At 47.3% G+C, this 20,838-nt stretch overlaps 1 pseudogene; it reads left to right on the top strand.

The window, feature by feature from the left end:
* The window catches only part of LOC134968639 (PRKC apoptosis WT1 regulator protein-like), a 157,006-nt pseudogene that overhangs the window by 46,373 nt on the left and 89,795 nt on the right, over window positions 1-20,838 (top strand).

The following is a 20,838-nucleotide window of genomic DNA, read 5'->3' as shown; positions in this document are numbered from 1 at the left end:
GGTTCTGCCCCATTGTCTCGACCGGGTAGTGGGGCAGACGATCACTGTGAGGGTACTGTCCCTCTATTCCGCAGGCTAGAAACTTGGGGGATATGTTCTTTTCACAACACAGCATTGGATCATCTGTATGAATCTTGGACATGTGAGTAACACTGAGGTTACTCAGGATGTCCGGTGAAAACGCACTGCTGGGACCAGTGAAACTGAGTCCGAGGACAGAGCCCTGGCTTCAACATGCCCTGAAAACTGGGCTGACACCTCACAATTTTCTGGTACGCTATCTGTCACTGAGCCCAAACATCAGGAACATGGGAATCATGCTGCGGTTTTTGGATCCCTGCGAGCAACATTAGAATCCGAGGTTTGAAAGGTTTGCAAATGTGCGGTTCAGCTTCTGTGCATGTGCAGGTATTAAAACATTGGAGATTTGCATTAACATCAAATTAATTTACACCTCTGAATCATGCCCACAATTGGGATGAATGTGCAGTGTGACTTAGATGCATGTGCAGTAACAAACCAAATCCCCCCCCCCCAAAAAAAAACCAACAACTCAACTTCAAGAGCATCGGCATTGCGTCTGGCATTGGAAAGTTTTGCAACTGTGCATGTGCAAAATTCCTAAAAAGACCTACAGAGAATCCGTTACATAGAGTGCACTCACAAAGGACCAGCTGCGATCAAGGCAAACAATATCAGAAATGCTGCAAAAAAGTGATGGGTGTTCCTTGGCAGGGTCTGGGAGGTGGCCGGAAATTCTGTGGAAAATTGATGGGTGTTCCTTGGCAGGGACTGGGCTATAAATTCTATGGAAGTGATGGATGTTCCTTGGCAGGGACTGGGAGGTGGTAAAAATTCTATGGAAAAGTGATGGGTGTTCCTTGTCAGGGACTGGGAAAAGTGATGTGTGTTCCTTGGCAGTGATTGGGAGGTGGCCAGAAATGAATGCAAAAATGCTCCGTTCAATTGAAGTTTTATGGGAATGTCGGGGTCAATGCTGATTCCATAGATGCACAGCTACAGACATAGGACTTCATGGTCAGATGGAGACACTGCACCTGCTGGTATATGGATGTATACAAAGAAAGTTTCTAGCACCATTTGCATAAAGTCACAGACAGACGACCACCAATAGATGCTGCTATGTATGATTCTGCATGCAACTCAGGATCAGGCACTACATTAATGTCTCTGAATCTTTTGCTGCAGTTATGTCTGAGTCTTATTCTAAGGTCCTACAAACTGAGATGCCCCTTGCTGTGTCTTGAGATGGTGCATTTCCATCTCGGAGCATCTTTAGATGCACCTTCGGTGTGCCATCAACACTTGCACCAGCCCTATAGCAGGTGCAACTTCTCCTTCTGAGTGTGGCCTCCAGTGTGAGGGTTTTAAGCGTTTTTGGACACAGCCACTTTCAGTGACACGCCAACATCTGCTTAGCCACACCCTAGTTACCACCTAGGTATGTCCACTAAAAATGACAGACCGCGCCACCCAACCCGTATTGCATTTCTGAGTGGTGACAATCAGGACACATGTACAGACTGACAATATCAGCCATTAGTGTGCAACATCGTCAGTGTGTCCATCTCTTAATTAGGCCTGATGTCTCTATTAGGGATGGACATCGATCATCAATGGTTAATAAAAATTGATGGTTTGTAGAGGTGGATTTTTAAAAACATTTTTTACTCAGTGTAAGGGGTACAGAGTTTAGCCCCAGTGGCTCGCTAAGCCCCCTCCTTCCCTAACTGGCATACCACCTGTCACTTAACAAGTCCATCAATGGGTGCAAACCATTGATGGTTCCCTGTCAATGGTTTAATGCCATTGATTTTAATCAACCATTGCTCCATCTACTGTAACCATTGATAATTAACTTACAGATTGCCATCCCTAGTGTCACTATTAATTTGACCTTAAACAAAAGTGTTTTTTTTTTAAAAGCAAATAAAAGCTTTCTGAGGACTAAGCATCTGAGGACATAGCACTACACTACTATCTAATGACAACTTAATTTTTATCCATATTCTTATACATGTGCTTCTGTGACTGATTTTGCTTTTAATGGTCTCCTTTTAGAATCCAACGATGTCTAGAGATCCCAAGTGCAACAGTGCAGAGCAGGTTCCCTTTTTGGAAGAATGGAGGGCACGGAGAGAAAGAATGAGGTTACGCTCCTCTTCATCTAGCTTTGTTGGGAGCAAGTCCATAGAGATCCAGGTAAACCAAGATGTGGATCACCAAACACAAACCAGGTCTTCACATGCTGGCCAAGAACATGGAAAAGATGTTGAAGGATCAAAGGTAACATCAGCTCCCAACAAAATTCAGTCTCTTGGGTCTGCAGATATCGAAGCCCATGATCCAGTAACATCTAAAACCAAAGAGAAAAAGGGGAGCACTCAAAAGAAGCATCGTACTCAAATTGAAAAACGTAAGCTACGGGAGAAAAGACGACCCACTGGAGTAGTAAATATGATTCCATCAGAGGCAAGTGAGGAACTCCTATCATCTCACGGCTGTATGACATTTCTCCAGCTTAAAAAAAAATAATGTAGATGATCGTGAAATGCTTGTTTTCATTCAAGGTTCAAATTTGGGTAGGATACCATTAAGTGATATATTATCATTACTTATCATTACTTATATATTACCATTTATTATACATTTCATTCCTGGAGTACAGGTTTCCACCCAGTTTGGTGGCTCTTCATACATGTGTTACTTGCTGTAAGGAGAGCATTGCATGGAGGGCTCACTAGATTTGATGTATTTCCTGCCCCCATGAAGTAACATTCTGTTATAACAGTGGTTCCCGCCTCCAGTCCTCAAGCACCCCAAAAGGTAATGTTTGAGGATTTCTGTCTGTTGAAGCAGTTTGGAGTATTCATCTCTTAGCAAGATACCTGTAGATTAACTCAACTGTTCATAGTTAAAAAAAAATCCACAAACATGTCCTGTTGAGCACTGGATTTGGGAAGCCCTGTATTACAATAATAACTGTCCAGCATACGTTTAAAACAGTAGAAGCATGCACATTTAAATGTGGGCTGGCCTTACTGTGTAACATAGAGGCCCATAGTATGGGGTAGCCCTGCAGTGATGTGATGCCAACTAGAGATGTGCGGCGGGCACGTTTCGTGTTTTGTGTTTTGGTTTTGAATCTGGATCCCGGCTCGTGTTTTGGATCTGGATAGGTTTTGCCAAAATCACCCTTTCGGGTTTTGGTTTTGGATCTCGATGACTTTTGAAAAAACCATAAAAATAGCTAAAATCACAGAATTTGGGGGTCATTTTGATCCTACGGTATTATTAACCTCAATAACATTAATTTCCACTTGTTTCCAGTCTATTCTGAACACCTCACAATAATGTTTTTAGGCCTAAAAGTTGCACCATGGTGGTACAAACACCTGGCCCATCTAGGAGTGGCACTGCAGTGGCAGACATGATGGCACTTAAAAAAACTAGTCCCCAAACAGCACATCATGCAAAGAAGTAAAAGAGGTGGAATGAGGTAGCTGTATGACTAAGCTAAGCGACACAAGTGTGCGGCACAAACACCTGGCCCATCTAGGAGTGGCACTGCAGTGGCAGACAGGAATGCACTTAAAAAAAACTAGCCCGAAAACAGCACATCATGCAAAGAAGTAAAAGAGGAGCAATGAGGTAGCTGTATGACTAAGCTAAGCGACACAAGTGTGCGGCACAAACACCTGGCCCATCTAGGAGTGGCACTGCAGTTCTACTGCACTAATGGCGGATACCGGACACACGTCTAACACCAACATAGCTGTCAAGGCCTCAGTTATCCGCTTTGCAACAGGATGACTGCTTGCATATTCATCTTCTTCGCAATGGACTCCCGGACAGTCATTTGCTTAGTTGAAGTAGTACAAGTAGTCTTCCGACTTCCCCTCTGGGATGACGATCGACTCCCAGCAGCAACAAAAGCAGCAGCAGCAGTAGGAGGAAGTGGTTCTTGATCTTTCCCTATTTTATCCTCCAAATTTTTGTTCTCCATTATTTTTCTGGCGTTATATAACAAAATGCAGCACAGGCGAGCGTACCTCTATACCACACAGGGCAAACCCTGTAAAAATAATTTGGATTAAATATTAATAACCCCTTTATTTGGAGTAAATAATATACAGCACAGGACAGCATCACTGAACTTATATGGCAGCACCACTGGACTGGACTTATAAGGCAGTACCACTGTACTTATATGGCAGTATCACTGGACTTTTACGGCAGTACCACTGGACATATACAGCAGTATCACTGGACTTATATGGCAGTATCACTGGACTTTTATGGCAGTACCACTGGACAAATCGGCAGTATCACTGGACTTTTATGGCAGTATCACTGGACATATACGGCAGTACCACTGGTCATATACGGCAGTATCACTGGACTTATATACAGCAGTATCACTGGACTTATACGGCAGTATCACTGGACATATACGGCAGTATCACTGGACTTTTATGGCAGTACCACTGGACATATATGGCAGTATCACTGGACTTATATACGGCAGTATCACTGGACTTATACGGCAGTATCACTGGACATATACAGCAGTATCACTGGACTTATACAGCAGTACCCCTGGACATATATACGGCAGTATGACTGGACATATACGGCAGTACCACTGGACATATACGGCAGTATCACTGGACTTATACAGCAGTATCACTGGACTTATACGGCAGTACCACTGGACTGGATTTATATGGCAGTATCACTGTATTTATATGGCAGTACCACTGAACTGGATTTATATGGCAGCATCACTGGATTTATACGGCAGTACCACTGGACTGGATTTATATGGCAGTATCACTGGATTTATACAGCAGTACCACTGGACTGGATTTTTATGGCAGTACCACTGGACTTTATTTATATAGCAGTACCACTGGACATATACGGCAGTATCACTGGACTTATATGGCAGTATCACTGGACTTATACGGCAGTACCACTGGACATACAGTATACAGCAGTATCACTGGACTTATACAGCAGTATCACTGGACTTATACAGCAGTATCGATTTATACGGCAGTACCACTGGACTGGATTTATATGTCAGTATCACTGTATTTATACAGCAGTACCACTGGACTGGATTTATACGACAGTACCACTGGATTTATACGGCAGTACCACTGGACTGGATTTATATGGCAGTATCACTGGACTTATTCGGCAGTACCATTAGACTTATGCAGCACAACTCAGCACCACTGGACTGGACTTATACAGCAGCACTGGACATATGGCAGCAGAGGACACCACCACTGTGACTGGACTGATGCAGCACAAGACACCACCACTGGACTGGACTTATACAACAGCCTGGACATATGTCAGCAGAGGACACCACCACTGTGACTGGACTGATGCAGCACAAGACAGCACTGGAATGACACACATAAGACAGAGCAGGTTGCCACACCATTTTCCCACACAAACAGACACTGAGGATAGAGACACGTCCTCTCTCTACACTCTTCAGGACTTGAGTGAAAATGGCGGCAACGCACGGCTCCTTATATGGAATCCAAAACCCGCGAGAATCCAACAGCGGGATGATGACGTTTTGCCTCGCTCTGGTTTCCGAGTCTGGTGGGAAGTTCGGAGCTGGACTCGAATCCGGGCTTGGGACGTGATGTTCGGTAGGGTTCGGTTCTCAGAGAACCGAACCCGCTCATCTCTAATGCCAACCCCAATTTGGTCATCACAAGCATTGGGGCTCTTCTTGGCAACTTGGGTGTTGGTTGATGACAGGGTATTACTGTATTTGGAAGTACAAGAAGTACAATTGTAGATCTACAAGAACCAGCTTGCCAATAGCTTCCCCTCAATACAATAAAATAGGGGTGGCTATTGTGTTAAATATGCACCTGTTTGCAGAGCTTATTCTGCATATATTCACACAGCACATGCTTCCGACTGAGCGTAGGACTGAAGAGGCATAACTAGGCTATAACCTGGCATTCTCACATAGGCAAAGCTCACTGAGACTACAGAACTGTCGGCTATGCAGAGTTGCATGCAGAGCCAGCCCTAACCAATATGATGCCCTACACAAGATTGTGGCTGGTGCCCCCTAGCACAGCCAGTAGTTCCGCCTCTGACCTTGTACCCGTATCCCAGCACCATCACCCCTCACCCATAGCAGTCCCCATTTTGGTGTTCCTACCCCCTATATTTTAAATAGGAACAGTGTGCACATGCGTAGCCCAAAACGGGGCGTGTTCTTGCTGGGAAGGGGCAAGGCCACACAGTAATAGCCCCAGTTGAAATGACGCCGCACAGTACTGCAACTTTATTCACATTATATCATGCAATAGTGCCTCTTATTCACGTTACATCACACAGTAGTAACACGTTACTCATCACAGTAGCACCCCTTATTCACATTACACCACTCCATATTAATCTTTATTCACATTAGACCACACAGTAGTGCCCTTTCAATACATTACGCCACAAAGTAGTACACCTTATACTTATAATGCCACACATTAGTAATGCTTTTATACACATAATACACATAATACCACACAGTAATGCCCCTTACACATGTGACACACATTATTAATGCCCTTATACACATAATGGTGGTCATTCCGAGTTGTTCGCTCGCTAGCAGTTTTTAGCAGCCGTGCAAACGCTATGCCGCCGCCCACTTGGAGTGTATTTTAGCTTAGCAGAAGTGCGAACGAAAGGATTGCAGAGCGGCTACAAAATAATTTTGTGCAGTTCCAGAGTAGCTTCAGACCTACTCAGCGCTTGCGATCACTTCAGACTGTTAAGTTCCTGTTTTGACGTCATGAACACGCCCTGCTTTCACCCAGCCAGGCCTGCGTTTTTCCTGGCACGCCTGCGTTTTTTCGAACACTCCCTGAAAACGGTCAGTTGACACCCAGAAACACCCTCTTCCTGTCAATCACTGTGTGGCCGGCAGTGCGACTGAAAAGCTTCGCTAGACCTTGTGTGAAACTACATTGTTCGTTGTAATAGTACGACACGCGTGCGCATTGCGCTGCATACGCATGCGCAGAAGTGCAGTTTTTTCACCTGATCGCTGTGCAGCGAATGAAAGCAGCTAGCGATCAACTCGGAATGACCCCCAATGTCACTTACACATATGCCGCACATTAGAAATGCATTTCATATGCAGATAGAGCCGCAGTCACACACAAAATAGAGGCATGCTGCATATCATTTTAATCAGCAGAAGCTGCTTGTGCCCCCCATTTGCCTATGAATAGGGCCGGCTCTGGTTGCATGTATCCAGATATACCTGCAGGCATATCTTTTTCACTTGCTATAGGGTAGGTGCAAATACACTGTTCATAAGCAATAACAAACCATACAGGAGCAGGTGCATCGCAAGATGCGTACAACTCTGAGTGCATTTGCATTTTTTCCACGCACACAGGCCCTCATTCCGAGTTGATCGCTAGCTGCTTTCGTTCGCAGCGCAGCGATCAGGCACTTCTGCGCATGCGTTTGTGGCTCAATGCGCACGCGCGTCGTACTTTCACAAAAGCCAATGCAGTTTTACACAAGGTCTAGCGACGCTTTTCAGTCGCACTGCTGGCCGCAGAGTGATTGACAGAAAGTGGGTGTTTCTGGGTGGTAACTGACTGTTTTCGGGGAGTGTGTGAAAAAACGCAGGCGTGCCAGATAAAAAAGCAGGAGTGGCTGGAAAAACGTAGGCGTGGCTGGGCGAACGCTGGGCGTGTTTGTGACGTCAAAACAGGAACGAAATAGTCTGAAGTGATCGCTAGCTAGGAGTAGGTCTCGAGCTACTCTGAAACTGCACAATCTTTTTCGTTCGCACTTCTGCTAAGCTAAAATACACTCCCAGAGGGCGGCGGCTTAGCGTTTGCACGACTGCTAAAAGCAGCTAGCAAGCGAACAACTCGGAATGAGGGCCACAGTTTTGCAGTCACATATCCTGTACCTATTCTACTTCCATCTCTGCCCCAACCCCCCTACAGCCTGACTCTACTGGGTCTATTTGTGACTTCTCCCTCACTAATTCTGTAAAAAAGAATTCTTGGTTTCCACTATCTCATGATTCATCATATACTCTCTGAATGAACTCATCATGCACAGGAGCATGCGTCATCACCTGTTTTAATAAAACCAGTCCCCTCTTTTCCAGAGAATACACCCAAACGCAGGGCTGCGCCAGCGTGTACAGGATAGAAAGTTGCACCTGGAAGTTACATGGATCTGCCATCCTCTCCAGTATTGTTTACCATAGGTGTGCGATCTCACATGCCTGATGCAGCGATCGCCGAGCAAGCTGATTACTGTCCTCTCTGCGCTGCACCCTGTCAGGACTGTATTACTGACCGGACGCTTGGGTTAATCAAGGGTGCCACTGCCATCGGCTTTCAAACTCCCGGCTCCACCTCCATGTACAAAAACAGCGTGATGTGATTACGTCATGCTGCTCGCACGCCCACCCGCCACACGTCCACCTCTCTCCTTCTATGCTATGCCAACGCCAGCCACTGATGAGGAGCAGCATGCAGCCAGTGTTCCTCTTAGGAAGACAAATTCAATACTGGCAGGCGATCGGCAGCAACATTGACACGTCACTCGTTTTTCCAGCAGCAGCAGCAGCAGTAACTAGTCTGCGACTGTCAGTGTCAGTGAGTGACTGACTTGTAAGTAAGCTGCTGCAGCTTGCAGAGGAAAGAGAGGAAGAGCCAGACCAGGCTGAGGAGGAGCACTGTAATTGCAGTGAGTGCCATCAGGGGTGTTTATTTGGTGCACACCACAACATCTGACAATGTATCTGCTTTATTAGGATTGGTGCAAGGGTGGATATTTTATATTGCGTTGACCGTCAATAGATGGTGCTAGACACGCCCAAAAGGTGGTGCTAGACACACCCCTCCGACGGTGCACCCCCTAATAAAATGTACTGCGCACGCCTATGTTGTTTACTGATACAGCTAAACCTGAATCTTACAGCCTAGCACTCCCTAACCTGCAAACCCTATCACCACCACCTCTCAGAGGGGAGATGCAGGTGACCACTAGGTGGGTTCTGGTGAATTGCATTTTTATACATATACATAGAAAGGGCAGTGGCGTATTTATAATGAGTGCAGTGCATGCGGTGCACATGGGCCCCCGGGGGTCCAGGTAGGCTCACACTGCACACCCTGCACCCATTTTTTTTTTTTTACAATTCTTACCTTTCAGAGTTCCGTGTTGGCAGCAGCAGCAATGCAGGAATCACCAGAAAAATGGCACAATGCAGCACCATTTTCTCTGAGACCTGCGCCTGCACACTAGACTCTGGAACAGCGCCGGGGTCCCCTAGTGGCCCTAGTGCCCAGATTCTACAGCACAGCCGGCAAGAGAGGAGGATCCTGCACACAGGCCTCTTTCTCTCTAGACCCCTGGGAAAACGGACAACACTCAAGGACTTTTAATGTGGTTCACAATATACTTTCTGCAGCAGGGTACACTGGGTTCCACAGAGATAACATCGGGGTGTAGAGTAGGATCTTGATCCGAGGCACCAACAGGCTAAAAGCTTTGACTGTTCCCAAGATGCTCAGCTCCACCTCCTCTATAACCCCGCCTCCGTGCACAGAAGCTCAGTTTGTAAGTTGGTGCCCTGCAGGCAGGACACTAGCAGGCAGGGTGAAAAGAGCTTTTAAAAGAAGATAGAAGACTTCAAGGGCTGCAGCATAGGTACTCACAGTGCTAGATGTCATTTTGACATCTCATGCTGCAGCTCCATCACCTCTCCCTGCGGCGCTGTATACTCCCGCGTCCCTGGTTGCTGGGTACTTACAGCGGAGGGCTCCGATTCTTCTGGTCAGGCACACACACTCACCGCAACTCTCCGGGATCGCTTGGCCACATCAAGGTAGGTGGTAAGAGGGACCCCCAGGCGGGACCAGCTGTAAATTGCAATCCGGCGTGGTCTTTAGGAGGTGTGCCGCGCACGCTGGCGTGGACACTGTGTTGGTACAGGGACCCCACTAGACCACCAGGGCAAGGGCACAGGTTGTGAAGTCCGGCAAGGGGATAAGGCTCTGACCTGTAGCCCCTCCCCCAGGGCGCCATTTAGAGTAAATGCTCCTGCCCTGGAGCTGCATCTCTCTCTCTCCCTCACTCCCTGTCAGCGTTTGGCGCCATTACACATGCTGAGCTGATTCTGGGACTGCAAAGTCTCCTCTGTAAAGCCGCCTGTATCATCAGCGCTGTTCATTTTACAGGACACTTAAGTATTCTACATGTCTTTTGACAGTGTTAGTTAAGAAACAGTGCATTACTACAGGGCTATTTAGTACAAGTACCCTGTGATATACATCCAGTCTTTACTGTGCATTGTTATATCTATATAGCTTTACTTAGTGGTACATAGTATTGCTAGTCCAGTGCAGTTTTATTGTTTGTCATAATTGCTGCATTGTACATGTGACTGTGTGTGTGCATATAGCTGCTGTGTGATATCTACTTCGTGTATCTCACACATACTGCTATCCCTACATACTGTACCCTGAGGGGGGCTAAGTGCGTCAGGGTTATTAGTTGATATAGGTATTTTCACAGGATATACTTATTTAGTATTTTTCTCTGTGATTTTCAGTCACCATATACCTCCTGAATCCTCTCTTTGTGCTGTCACACTGCACAGGGGGTTCTTGGTTAGGTATTATATCTGCTGACGTTGTACTGTGTCGCCCGTGGTTTACGCTTTCATATCATGTCAGCTACAAGGGGTTATGGTTCTGTGGTTCTCCAACATCCAACAAATCACCGCCCTAAGCAAAAGGACACAGCAAAATATTGAGGAACCCGTTTGGACGTTCAATTACATCAATAATTTCCAAGGGACTTCACCTCTAGCGGCATGGGTAAAGTTGGATGTTTAGACTGCGCAGTCAGTCTCTTTTCATAACTGTTCATCTGCTTATCCAGTTCACCTAATAGGAACGGACTGCTTATCAGAGGCAATTCAAAATTGAGACCCATTTTAACATTTTAGTTCATGAGCTGTGTATATTTGTTTTAACAGGCTTAAGATTGCCATTATATTAAATAGAAAGTTTTATCACTCAATCCCTATGTGTTAGTAATTTAATCAGCGCTGCTACTGTTTGTTTGGGGTTATGGTTCTGTGGCTGACCCCGCAATACGCGGTGGTGATGCCACAGATGCATTAGAGGAAAATATAGCAGCGGAGGGTTCAGGTTTTGGGGGTTCCTTACACCCCAATCAGTCTGTAGCAACGGGGGCACATCACGACACCCGCCTTGGGCTACTTTCTCTAATTTACTGACTACGCTGGTAATTAGACTTACGCCCCCTATGGGACCTCACGTGCCTTTTCAGCCACATATCGTCCCTGCGGTTAATCCGCCATGGGCAGATCTCCTGTCCACACAGTTACAACAATTGAATCACTCATTGACTAAACAAAAATCTAACCCTGGCCCGCCTAAGACCAAGGGGTCCTCTAAGCAGGCCATTACTTCCTCACAATCCACTCATGTTTCAGATACTTCATCCAATGAGGATGGCGTGTTTACTAACCCCTCAGACACTGATCCAGATGCTTCTGATGGGGAGTCTGTTTCACTGGTAGATATTCCTGACCTATTAGAGGCTATCAGGCTGATTCTTCAAATTGATGATGACCCAGAACCTGTTGTTGTCTCCAAGAAACCTGACAGATTCAAATGTCAGAAGGTTACCAAATTAATTTTGCCTCATGCTGACCATTTGGTTGATATACGTCAGGAATCCTGGGAGAATCCAGGAAAGAAATTCACACCTCACAAGAAGATACTAGCTCGCTACCCCCTCCTTGTGGAGTTAAGTAAAAATTGGGAAATGCCAATACTTGGATTCGCAAGTCGCTTGGCTGGTGGTGTCCTCTACTCTGCCTGTCACTACCGTTACTTCTCTGAAGGAACCAACGGATAAGCGTGTGGAGGGTTGCTTAAAGTCTATTTATACCCTTGCGGGAGCTGTGCATCGGCCCTCTATTGCGGCTACTTGGGCTGCAGAAGCTATTGAAGCGTGGGCTCAGGAGGTGGAAGCAGAGCTGCCGTCCAATTTTTCTGATAATGCTAGACAATGTCTTTCGTATATTGTCACAGCCTCTCATTACATTAAGGAGGCGGCTTCTGATGCCAGTGTTCTGGCGGCCAAGGATTCTACTATGTCCATTCTGGCTCGCCGGATTCTCTGGTTACGGTCCTTGTTTGTGGATCTGGACTCTAAGAAAACCTTGGAGGTGCTCCCCTTTAAGGGGAACATCCTTTTTGGTGAAGATCTCAACAAGATTGTTGCTGATTTAGCTTCCGCTAAGACGGCCTGTCTACCTATTACTGCTCCTTCGGCTCCGAAGGTTAAGAGTACTTTCTTTCGTTCCTTTCGACCTCCAGGTAAAGCAAAGGGTCAGGCGCACCCGAAACAGGCTCGCACTTCCAAAACCAATAAGCCCAAACCTAAACGTGCCTGGGCTGCCCGTCAGCCTGCTTCCAAATCAGACAAGCCTGCTGCATGATGGGGCGGGCCTCCCCCTGGTGGATTCCAGGGTGGGAGGCCGACTTCTATGGTTTACTCAAGTATGGTTGAAGACCACTTTAGACGCCTGGGTAAGGGAAGTCGTCACTCACAGATACGCCATATCCTTCAAGAAACGTCTCCCTCATCAATTTTGCCTGGCAAACATCCCTTCAGATCAGGTAAAGGAAAAAACTCTTCATTTGGTGGTACAGTCCCTCCTGGACACAGGAGTGGTAGTGCCGGTGCCTCTGGATCAAAGAGGCAGGGGGTACTATTCACCGCTGTTCCTAGTCCCGAAACTGAATGGTTCCTTCCGGCCCATTCTCAACCTCAATTCTTTGAACAAATTTGTGAGGGTCTCCAAGTTTCGTATGGAAACTCTTCGCTCCATTGTTCTGGCTTTGGAGCCCGGGGACTATATGGTCTCCCTGGATATACAGGATGCTTACCTCCATATTCCTATTACCATGTCGCATCAGCAATACCTGCGATTTGCTATTGGCAACCTACATTATCAATTCCGGGCCTTCCCTTTTGGATTGATCATGGTTCTGTGAGTCTTCACCAAAGTCATGGCGGTGATGACAGCCTTGCTTCGCCGTCAGGGTGTCAGGATCCTACCATATCTTGACGACTTGTTGATCCTGGCAAATTCCCCAGAAGTTCTCCTCCATCATCTGGATCTGACAGTCCAGTTTCTGCAAGTCCACGGGTGGCTCATCAACTGGAAGAAATCTTCCCTGGTCCCTGCTTAGAGCATGGTGCACCTGGGGGCATTGTTGGACACTTACAACCAGCGGTTGTACTTGTCACAGGAGAAGGTCCTGAACCTTCAGGACAGGATTCGATGCTTACACTCTCACCCGCGAGTGTCGTTTCAAGTTCCATGGAACTTTTGGCTGCCTCATGGTGTCAGCTTTCGACTTGGTAGAGTATGCTCAATTTCATTCCCGCCCTCTTCAGAAGATGATTCTTGCCAAGTGGGACGGCCTGCCTCACCGGAACAGGTCTCAAATGATCTCCTTGTCTCAAGAGGTTCGTCTGGCACTGAGCTGGTGGCTACAGGACCAACGATTGAGCAGGGGTCATCCCTTCTGGATCTCCAACTGGGTCCTCCTGACAACGGATGCCAGTCTGAGGGGTTGGGGCGCGGTGTTGGAGCAACATTCTCTTTAGGGTTGGTGGACCAGGGAGGAGTCTCTCCTCCGGATAAACATTCTGGAATTGCGGGCGGTGTTCAATGCTCTGAACCTGGCCCAGCATCTGATGCAGAACAGGCCTGTTCAAGTACAGTTGGACAACGCCACCACGGTGGCATACATAAATCATCCAGGCGGCACTTGAAGCCGCATGGCAATGAAGGAAGTGTCCAGGATTCTTCAGTGGGCGGAACGCCATCTGCCAGCCATATTGACAGTGTTCATTCCGGGGGTCCTCAACTGGGAAGCGGACTTCCTCAGTCATCAGGACGTTCACGCCGGAGAGTGGAGCCTCCATCCAGAAGTATTTCAACTCCTAGTGGACAAGTGGGGCCTACCAGACGTAGACAAGATGGCGTCTCGACACAATCACAAGGTACCGGTCTGCGGCGCAAGGACAAGGGATCCTCAAATAGCGCTCGTGGATGCACTGGCAATTCCATGGAACTTTTGGCTGCCGTATGTGTTCCCTCCGGTGTCACTCCTGCCCAGAGTAATAAGGAAGTTCAAGCAAGAAGGAGGGATCCTACTTATGATCGCTCCAGCGTGGCCCAGACGGCATTGGTTCTCAGACCTACAGGGTCTCTCGTTAGAGCGTCCTCTTCTACTTCCACAACGTCCCGACCTCCTCGTTCAGGGCCCTTGTGTATACCAGGATTTGACCTGGCTGGCTTTGACGGCATGGCTCTTGAAGCTTCAGTTCTGAGGGCCAAAGGATTTTCTGTGGCAGTCATTCAAACTATGTTGAAGGCCCGTAAACCGGCTTCTGCTCGGATTTATCATAGGGTCTGGAATTCTTACTTTGCTTGGTGCGCATCTAACAATCATGACATTTACAAGTTTAGTACAGCCAAGCTGTTGGCTTTCCTGCAACAGGGCCTGGACTTAGGCCTTCGTCTGGCCTCCCTGAAGGTTCATATTTCGGCCTTGTCGGTATGATTTCAGAGAAAAATTGTGACTCTGCCTGATGTTCATACATTCACTCAGGGTGTTCTACGGATTCAACCTCCCTATGTCCCACCTGTGGCTCCTTGGGATTTGTTGGTGCTTCTGGAGGCCTTGTAAGAGTCTCCATTTGAACCTCTTGAGTCTGTGGACCTTAAGAGGCTTACTCTTAAAGTCTTGTTTCTGCTGGCTATTGCCTCTGCTAGATGGGTTTCAGACTTGGGTGCCTTATCCTGTTGGTCACCTTTTCTGAATTTTCATCGTGACCAGGCGGTTCTTAGGACACGGCCTGGTTATCTACCTAAGGTCAGGTGGTGTATTCTTTCCACCTTAACCAAGAGATTGTGGTTCCAGCCTTTATCTCTACTGACTTGTACTCCAAAGAGCGGTCTTTGGATGTGGTACGTGCTCTCCGTATCTATGTGAAGAGGACAGCTACCGTTAGGAAGTCTGATTCTCTCTTTGTACTTTTTGGTTTTCACAAACGTGGCTGGCCTGTGAATAAGCAGGCCTTGGCCAGATGGATTAGAATGGTGATTGCACAAGCTTATGTACAGGCTGCTCTTCCAGCTCCTTATACCATCAAAGCCCATTCTACTCGGTCTGTTGGACCTTTTTGGGCAGCCCGCCGTGGTGCAACCCTTGAGCAATTGTGCAAGGCGGCTACGTGGTCCTCGGTGAACACGTTCATTAGGTTCTATGCCTTTGATACTTCCGTCTCCCAGGATGCTTCCTTTGGACGCCGGGTTCTTGTGCCCGCTACAGTGCTTCCCACCCCATGAGGAACTGCTTTAGGACATCCCCGATGTTATCCCTGTGGAACCCAGTGTACCCCGCTGCAGAAAAGGAGATTTATGGTAAGAACTTACCGTTGTTAAATCTCTTTCTGCAAGGTACACTGGGTTCCACAGGGCGCCCACCTTGACGCACTTAGCTTCTTTGGGTTTGTATGGCTTTAGCCGCTGATACCTTCTCCTGTCGTGACTATGTTGGGTACGTGGCTACTAACGGTTGTCGTCTCTTTTACCTGCTACTGCATTGGACTGGTTAACAAAACTGAGCTCTTGTGCATGGAGGCGGGGTTATAGAGGAGGCGGTGCTGAGCATCTTGGGAACAGTCAAAGCTTTTAGCCTGTTGGTGCCTTGGGTCAAGATCCTACTCTACACCCCGATGTTATCCCTGTGGAACCCAGTGTACCTCGCAAAAAGAGATTTAACAAAGGTAAGTTCTTACCATAAATCTCCTTTTCACTTTCAAATCCTTGAGTGACGACCATTCTTTCTGCCCACGTATACACGCTAGCTGGCATGCTAGGAATTGTATAGGTCACTGAAGCCAATTTCACATTTTTTGCTGAGTGCCGAGATACAATATTTTTTTTACAAGTGCAAATCACCCATCGGACTGTAAGATCTGTACTGTCTGTGGTCCCACAGAAGCCCCGATGGGTTACTTACCTAAAAGTTGTTTCCTTGTTTTCCCTCGTAATTGGCATGGTTCCCCTTACAAGCGGCAGCAGCATTACAGCGACACTGCTGGGTGCTGCTTGCTGCTGGAGAGGCGGGATCCAGGGGCATGGAGGAGGCGCATCAGGGCTATGAGGAGTGGCTGTGGTGGAGCCATAGTTACATCCACCTCCTATGTGCCTTTCCATGACTCTATGTTACACTTGTCAACACGGAGAAAGCGCTGAGACACTATGTGGTACAGCCTGATAGCGGTGACTGCACTAGACTAGACCTGCAGCAGCTGCCAGAGCAGTGTAAAAGGAGGAGGCTGCATACATAGACATCCTTCAGTTTGTGTTAGATGAATTCTGTGGCGCCTTCCAGGGGTGCCTAATAGTAGAGCTAGACCAAGGCTCCTCACTCCATTATTCCTGAATGCAGGGCCAAAACTAGGATTTTCAGCACCTTGGGCAAATACAATACAAGAATTTTTTCTCACATAAGCGCAGACACATACATAGCCTCTTAGTCTTTTATCCTGCTTCAGTAGAGGAAAGGCTGACACAACACTTGAGCTCCGATATGTTGGGAGATTCTCCGGCTGCAATGATCTCTTTAAAATGCCAGAGCCGTTTTGTAAGATGTCATCAGAAATGATGTTGGATCTCAAAAAGAAAGAGATTTCATAGTGCAATAATGCAAAGACCAGTTAAAAACCAGAATATTTAATTGCACTCACAATTTAGAAAACAGATAACAGCATATAACCATATCATATGGTAAACGTGATCACTGAGCCTGGGAATTCTGCAGCTAGCATGGAAACTTCTAAGTGGAACAAATCCGGACTATTCCACAGAAGGATAACATTTGCAGCTCACCCGACCAGTACCACTTGTAACAGCTCACAACGCCTAAAGCTTTTCGGACATCCAGGTCCTTCCTCAGAGGCATGCCTGCAGAATTCCCAGGCTCAGTGATCACGTTTACCATATGATATGGTTATATGCTGTTATCTGTTTTCTAAATTGTGAGTGCAATTAAATATTCTGGTTTTTAACTGGTCTTTGCATTATTGCACTATGAAATCTCTTTCTTTTTGAGATCCAACATCATTTCTGATGACATCTTACAAAACGGCTCTGGCATTTTAAAGAGATCATTGCAGCCGGAGAATCTCCCAACATATCGGAGCTCAAGTGTTGTGTCAGCCTTTCCTCTACTGAAGCAGGATAAAAGACTAAGAGGCTATGTATGTGTCTGCGCTTATGTGAGAAAAAATTCTTGTATTGTATTTCTACCATTGGGATTGTTGTGAAGAATCCCTTCTTTTTCTCATAGCTGCATCACCATCTTGCGCAATTAGGAAAATCAATTATTTGTTTAGCACCTTGGGCAAGGCAGTAATTTGGAGGCCCCCCCCAAAAAAAAAAATAAAAAAAATAAAAATACATAAATAAATATATAAATAAAAAAACATTAACATTTAAAAATACATGAAAAATAAATAAAGCAAATCAAACTACGCCACACAGTAGAGCAACCTTATTCTCATAACACTACACAGTAGTACAAATCATTAACATTAGGCCACCCCACAGGGAAGAGAGGGTGAGAGAGTGAATGAGAGAGAGATGGGCAAGGGGAAAGAGGGAGAGATGGTAGACAGGTGTGAGAGACAGAGATAGAGGAGAGGGGGAGAGAGGGGTGAGGGAGAGAGACAGAAGAGAGGGGGCAGAGAGAAGAGAAGGAGAGAGGGGTGAAGGAGAGAGATAGAGGAGAGGGGGAGAAAGAGGTGAGGGAGAGTGATAGAAAAGAGGGAGACAGAGAGAGGAGAAATAGAGAGGGTGAGGGTGAGGGAGAGAGATAGAGGAGAGGGGGCGAGAGAGGTGAGGGAGAAAGAGAGATAGAAGAGAGGGGGACAGAGAGAGGAGGAGAGAGGAGTGAGGGAGAGAGATAGAGGAGAGCGGGGAGAGAGGTGAGAGCTGAGAGATAGGGACAGAAAAGGGAGAAGGCGAGAGATAGAGGAGAGGGGGAGAGAGAGGAGAAGGAGAGAGGGGTGAGGGAGAGAGATAAAGGAGAGGGGGGGGGAGAGGTGAGGGAGAGAGATAGAAGAGATGGGAACAGAGAGAGGAGAGATGGGAGAGTAATAAATAAAAAATAAAGCAATTTTATATAAGAATTTAATTAGAATGAAAAAGATACACTGTCACTTACCACTGTCTCTGCCAATGATGATGGAAGCTGCAGCCAGTCAGTGTCACTTGAGTCTTCTTTTTTTCTTTATTGTTGCTGCCTTATGGTTCCTCCTGACGTCAAATTCTATGTTTCTATGTCTGCAGTCAGTGCCTGCAGCTGCTGTGCGGCGCAGGTAGTGCTGCAGATAACTGTTTGTTCGCCTCCTCCTACATCCCTGCTCTTTCTAGGTGTCCTTAGCGGCATGGGGGCTAGGAGAGAAGGGAAAGGCCGGTGCAGGTGAAGGATAATGACGACAGTGCAGTACAGACCATGTGACGTGGTTACCAGGTGGGGGGCAGTGAGCGTGTGTTACGCTGTCCTGTTTTTCGGGATTTTTCGCCTAGATGAGCAACGCCGGATGCTTGACTGGTGCACTCAGTTTGTACATCACATGTAGGCGCCGCAGCCTGCACCTGTTGGAACGAAGTCTTGTGGGGCCAAGCCGGATTTCATGGTGCCCTGCTTGGCGCCCTCTCAAATCCAGCACCCAGCCATGTGACCCCTTAGCCCCCCACCCCCCTTATTCTTTACCCACTGTTATTCCCCTCACACTACCACTCTGACAGCATACTTCACCCACAGAAATACCCCGTCACTGCCCCATAACCTGATACTGGTTGCTGCTCATGGCTTTCTTGACTAAATCCCTCTCTACTGCCTGGGGGCTCATCTCCTCCTCTAGGGATCAGGTTCCAGACTGTGCATATGAATTATACACTATACCAAGGGCGTAACTAGAACTTTATGGGCCCATTGCAAAATCTTGAAAGCCGCTCAACCACTACCGTTGTCATTCTCATTAAAATGCCCCTTAGGGGAGCAGGAGAGAAAGAGTGAGGGAAGGGTGAGACAAAAAAGGTGTCAGGGGGAGAGAGAGAGAGAGAAAGAGAGAGGGGGGGTCAGGTAGAGAGAGTGGATTTCATGGAAAATGAGAGAAAGAGAGAGAGTGGGTGTCAGGGAGAAAGAGAGAATTGGATGAGGGGGCAGAGATAGAGGGCATCAGTGAGAGGGTGTCAGAGAGTGAAGGGGGAGGAAAAAGAGAGGGAGTGTGAGAGAGAGAGAGAGAGAGAGAGAGAGAGAGAGCGTCAGGGAGGGAGAGAGAAAGAGGAGAGCAAGAGAGAGTAAGAGAGTGTCAGGGAGAGAAAGAGGGAGAGACAAAGGAGAGATAGAATGAGAAAGAAAGAGGGTGTCAGGGAGAGAGAAAGAGTCAGGGAGAGAGAGAAAGAGAGTAACAAGGAGAGGGCTAGAGGGAGAGAGAAAGACAGTATCAGTGAGAGAGAGAGAGACAGTGTCAGGGAGAGAGGGACAGCATCGGGGGGGAGAGAGAGGAAGAGAGATGGTCAGGGAGAAAGTGTCAGAGAGAGGGAGAGAGAGACAGAAAGGTTAGGTTTCGGCACCTCAGGGGAGGGCTAGGGTTAGGCTGCAGAGGAGGGAGAAATAGGGATAGGCTGCGGGAAGGGAGGTTAGGTTTAGGCACCACCGAGGAGGGAGGGTTAGGCTACCGGGGGGCTGGTGGTGGTTAGGGGTAGGGTTAGGCTGCGGGAAGGGAGGTTTAGGGTTAGAGAGGTAGTATGGGTGGGTAAGTATGCTTACTGAACCACTGTCGGGATTCTCACCATCGGGATGTTGCTGTCGGTCTCCTGACCACCAGCAATCCGAATGATGGGCATGCATATGAATTCCTTACCGGGCACCTGCTTCAAGCTTTACCATTCATACTGAGCACTGCTAGGCTAGACAGCTAAAAAAATTTATTTCCAGGACTAGAGATACAGTATCTGCAGTCAACCAAGATGCCCTTCCAAACAAGCTGCCCTTCAGAAATGATGAATATTAAGCCCACTCCACTATCCACCCCTCCCCTGTGTATTAAACGCCCCCTACCACCCTGGAAGTCATGTACCAGGGCCTCTTCATTCAGCTCAATGCCCCCTTCTACAGTTTACTGTTCTCCCATCCCCTACCATCTGTGCAGTAAAGGAGTAATTAGCAGAAATTGCGGAAGGTAGAACATCCCCTAGCACACACGGGACATGAAAGCTGCAGCTTATAGCACTGCCCACCCCTACTGCTAGAGGATGGGTAGGGGCCCCAGTGCATTGCTTTGCTCAGAGGCCTACACTGCTGTTAAGACAGCCCTGGGTGCAAGGGAAGCAGCGGGCCCTCAAAGCAGCCTGCGCCCCATAGCAATGGCACCCCTGGCACCCACGGTAGTTACGTCACTGCATTATACATAATATTAGGGACATGCGGTGAGCTAAATGGCTCAGGAGGCACTGTTTAGCACCAGAGCCAGATTTACACACAATATATGAGCCAAAGGGTTCATCTGGGCATTATACACAGTTGCAGCAGTATAAACTCCTGGAAATTTGGTGAGTTTTGATCAGAGATGTGCGGAAAAGATATTCAGGTGAGGCAC

The sequence above is a fragment of the Pseudophryne corroboree genome, chromosome 11, assembly GCF_028390025.1.
Source record: "Pseudophryne corroboree isolate aPseCor3 chromosome 11, aPseCor3.hap2, whole genome shotgun sequence".
Taxonomy (NCBI): domain Eukaryota; kingdom Metazoa; phylum Chordata; class Amphibia; order Anura; family Myobatrachidae; genus Pseudophryne; species Pseudophryne corroboree.
The sequence above is the reverse complement of the archived record's forward strand: the minus strand, read 5'-3'. Positions and strand labels throughout refer to the sequence as shown.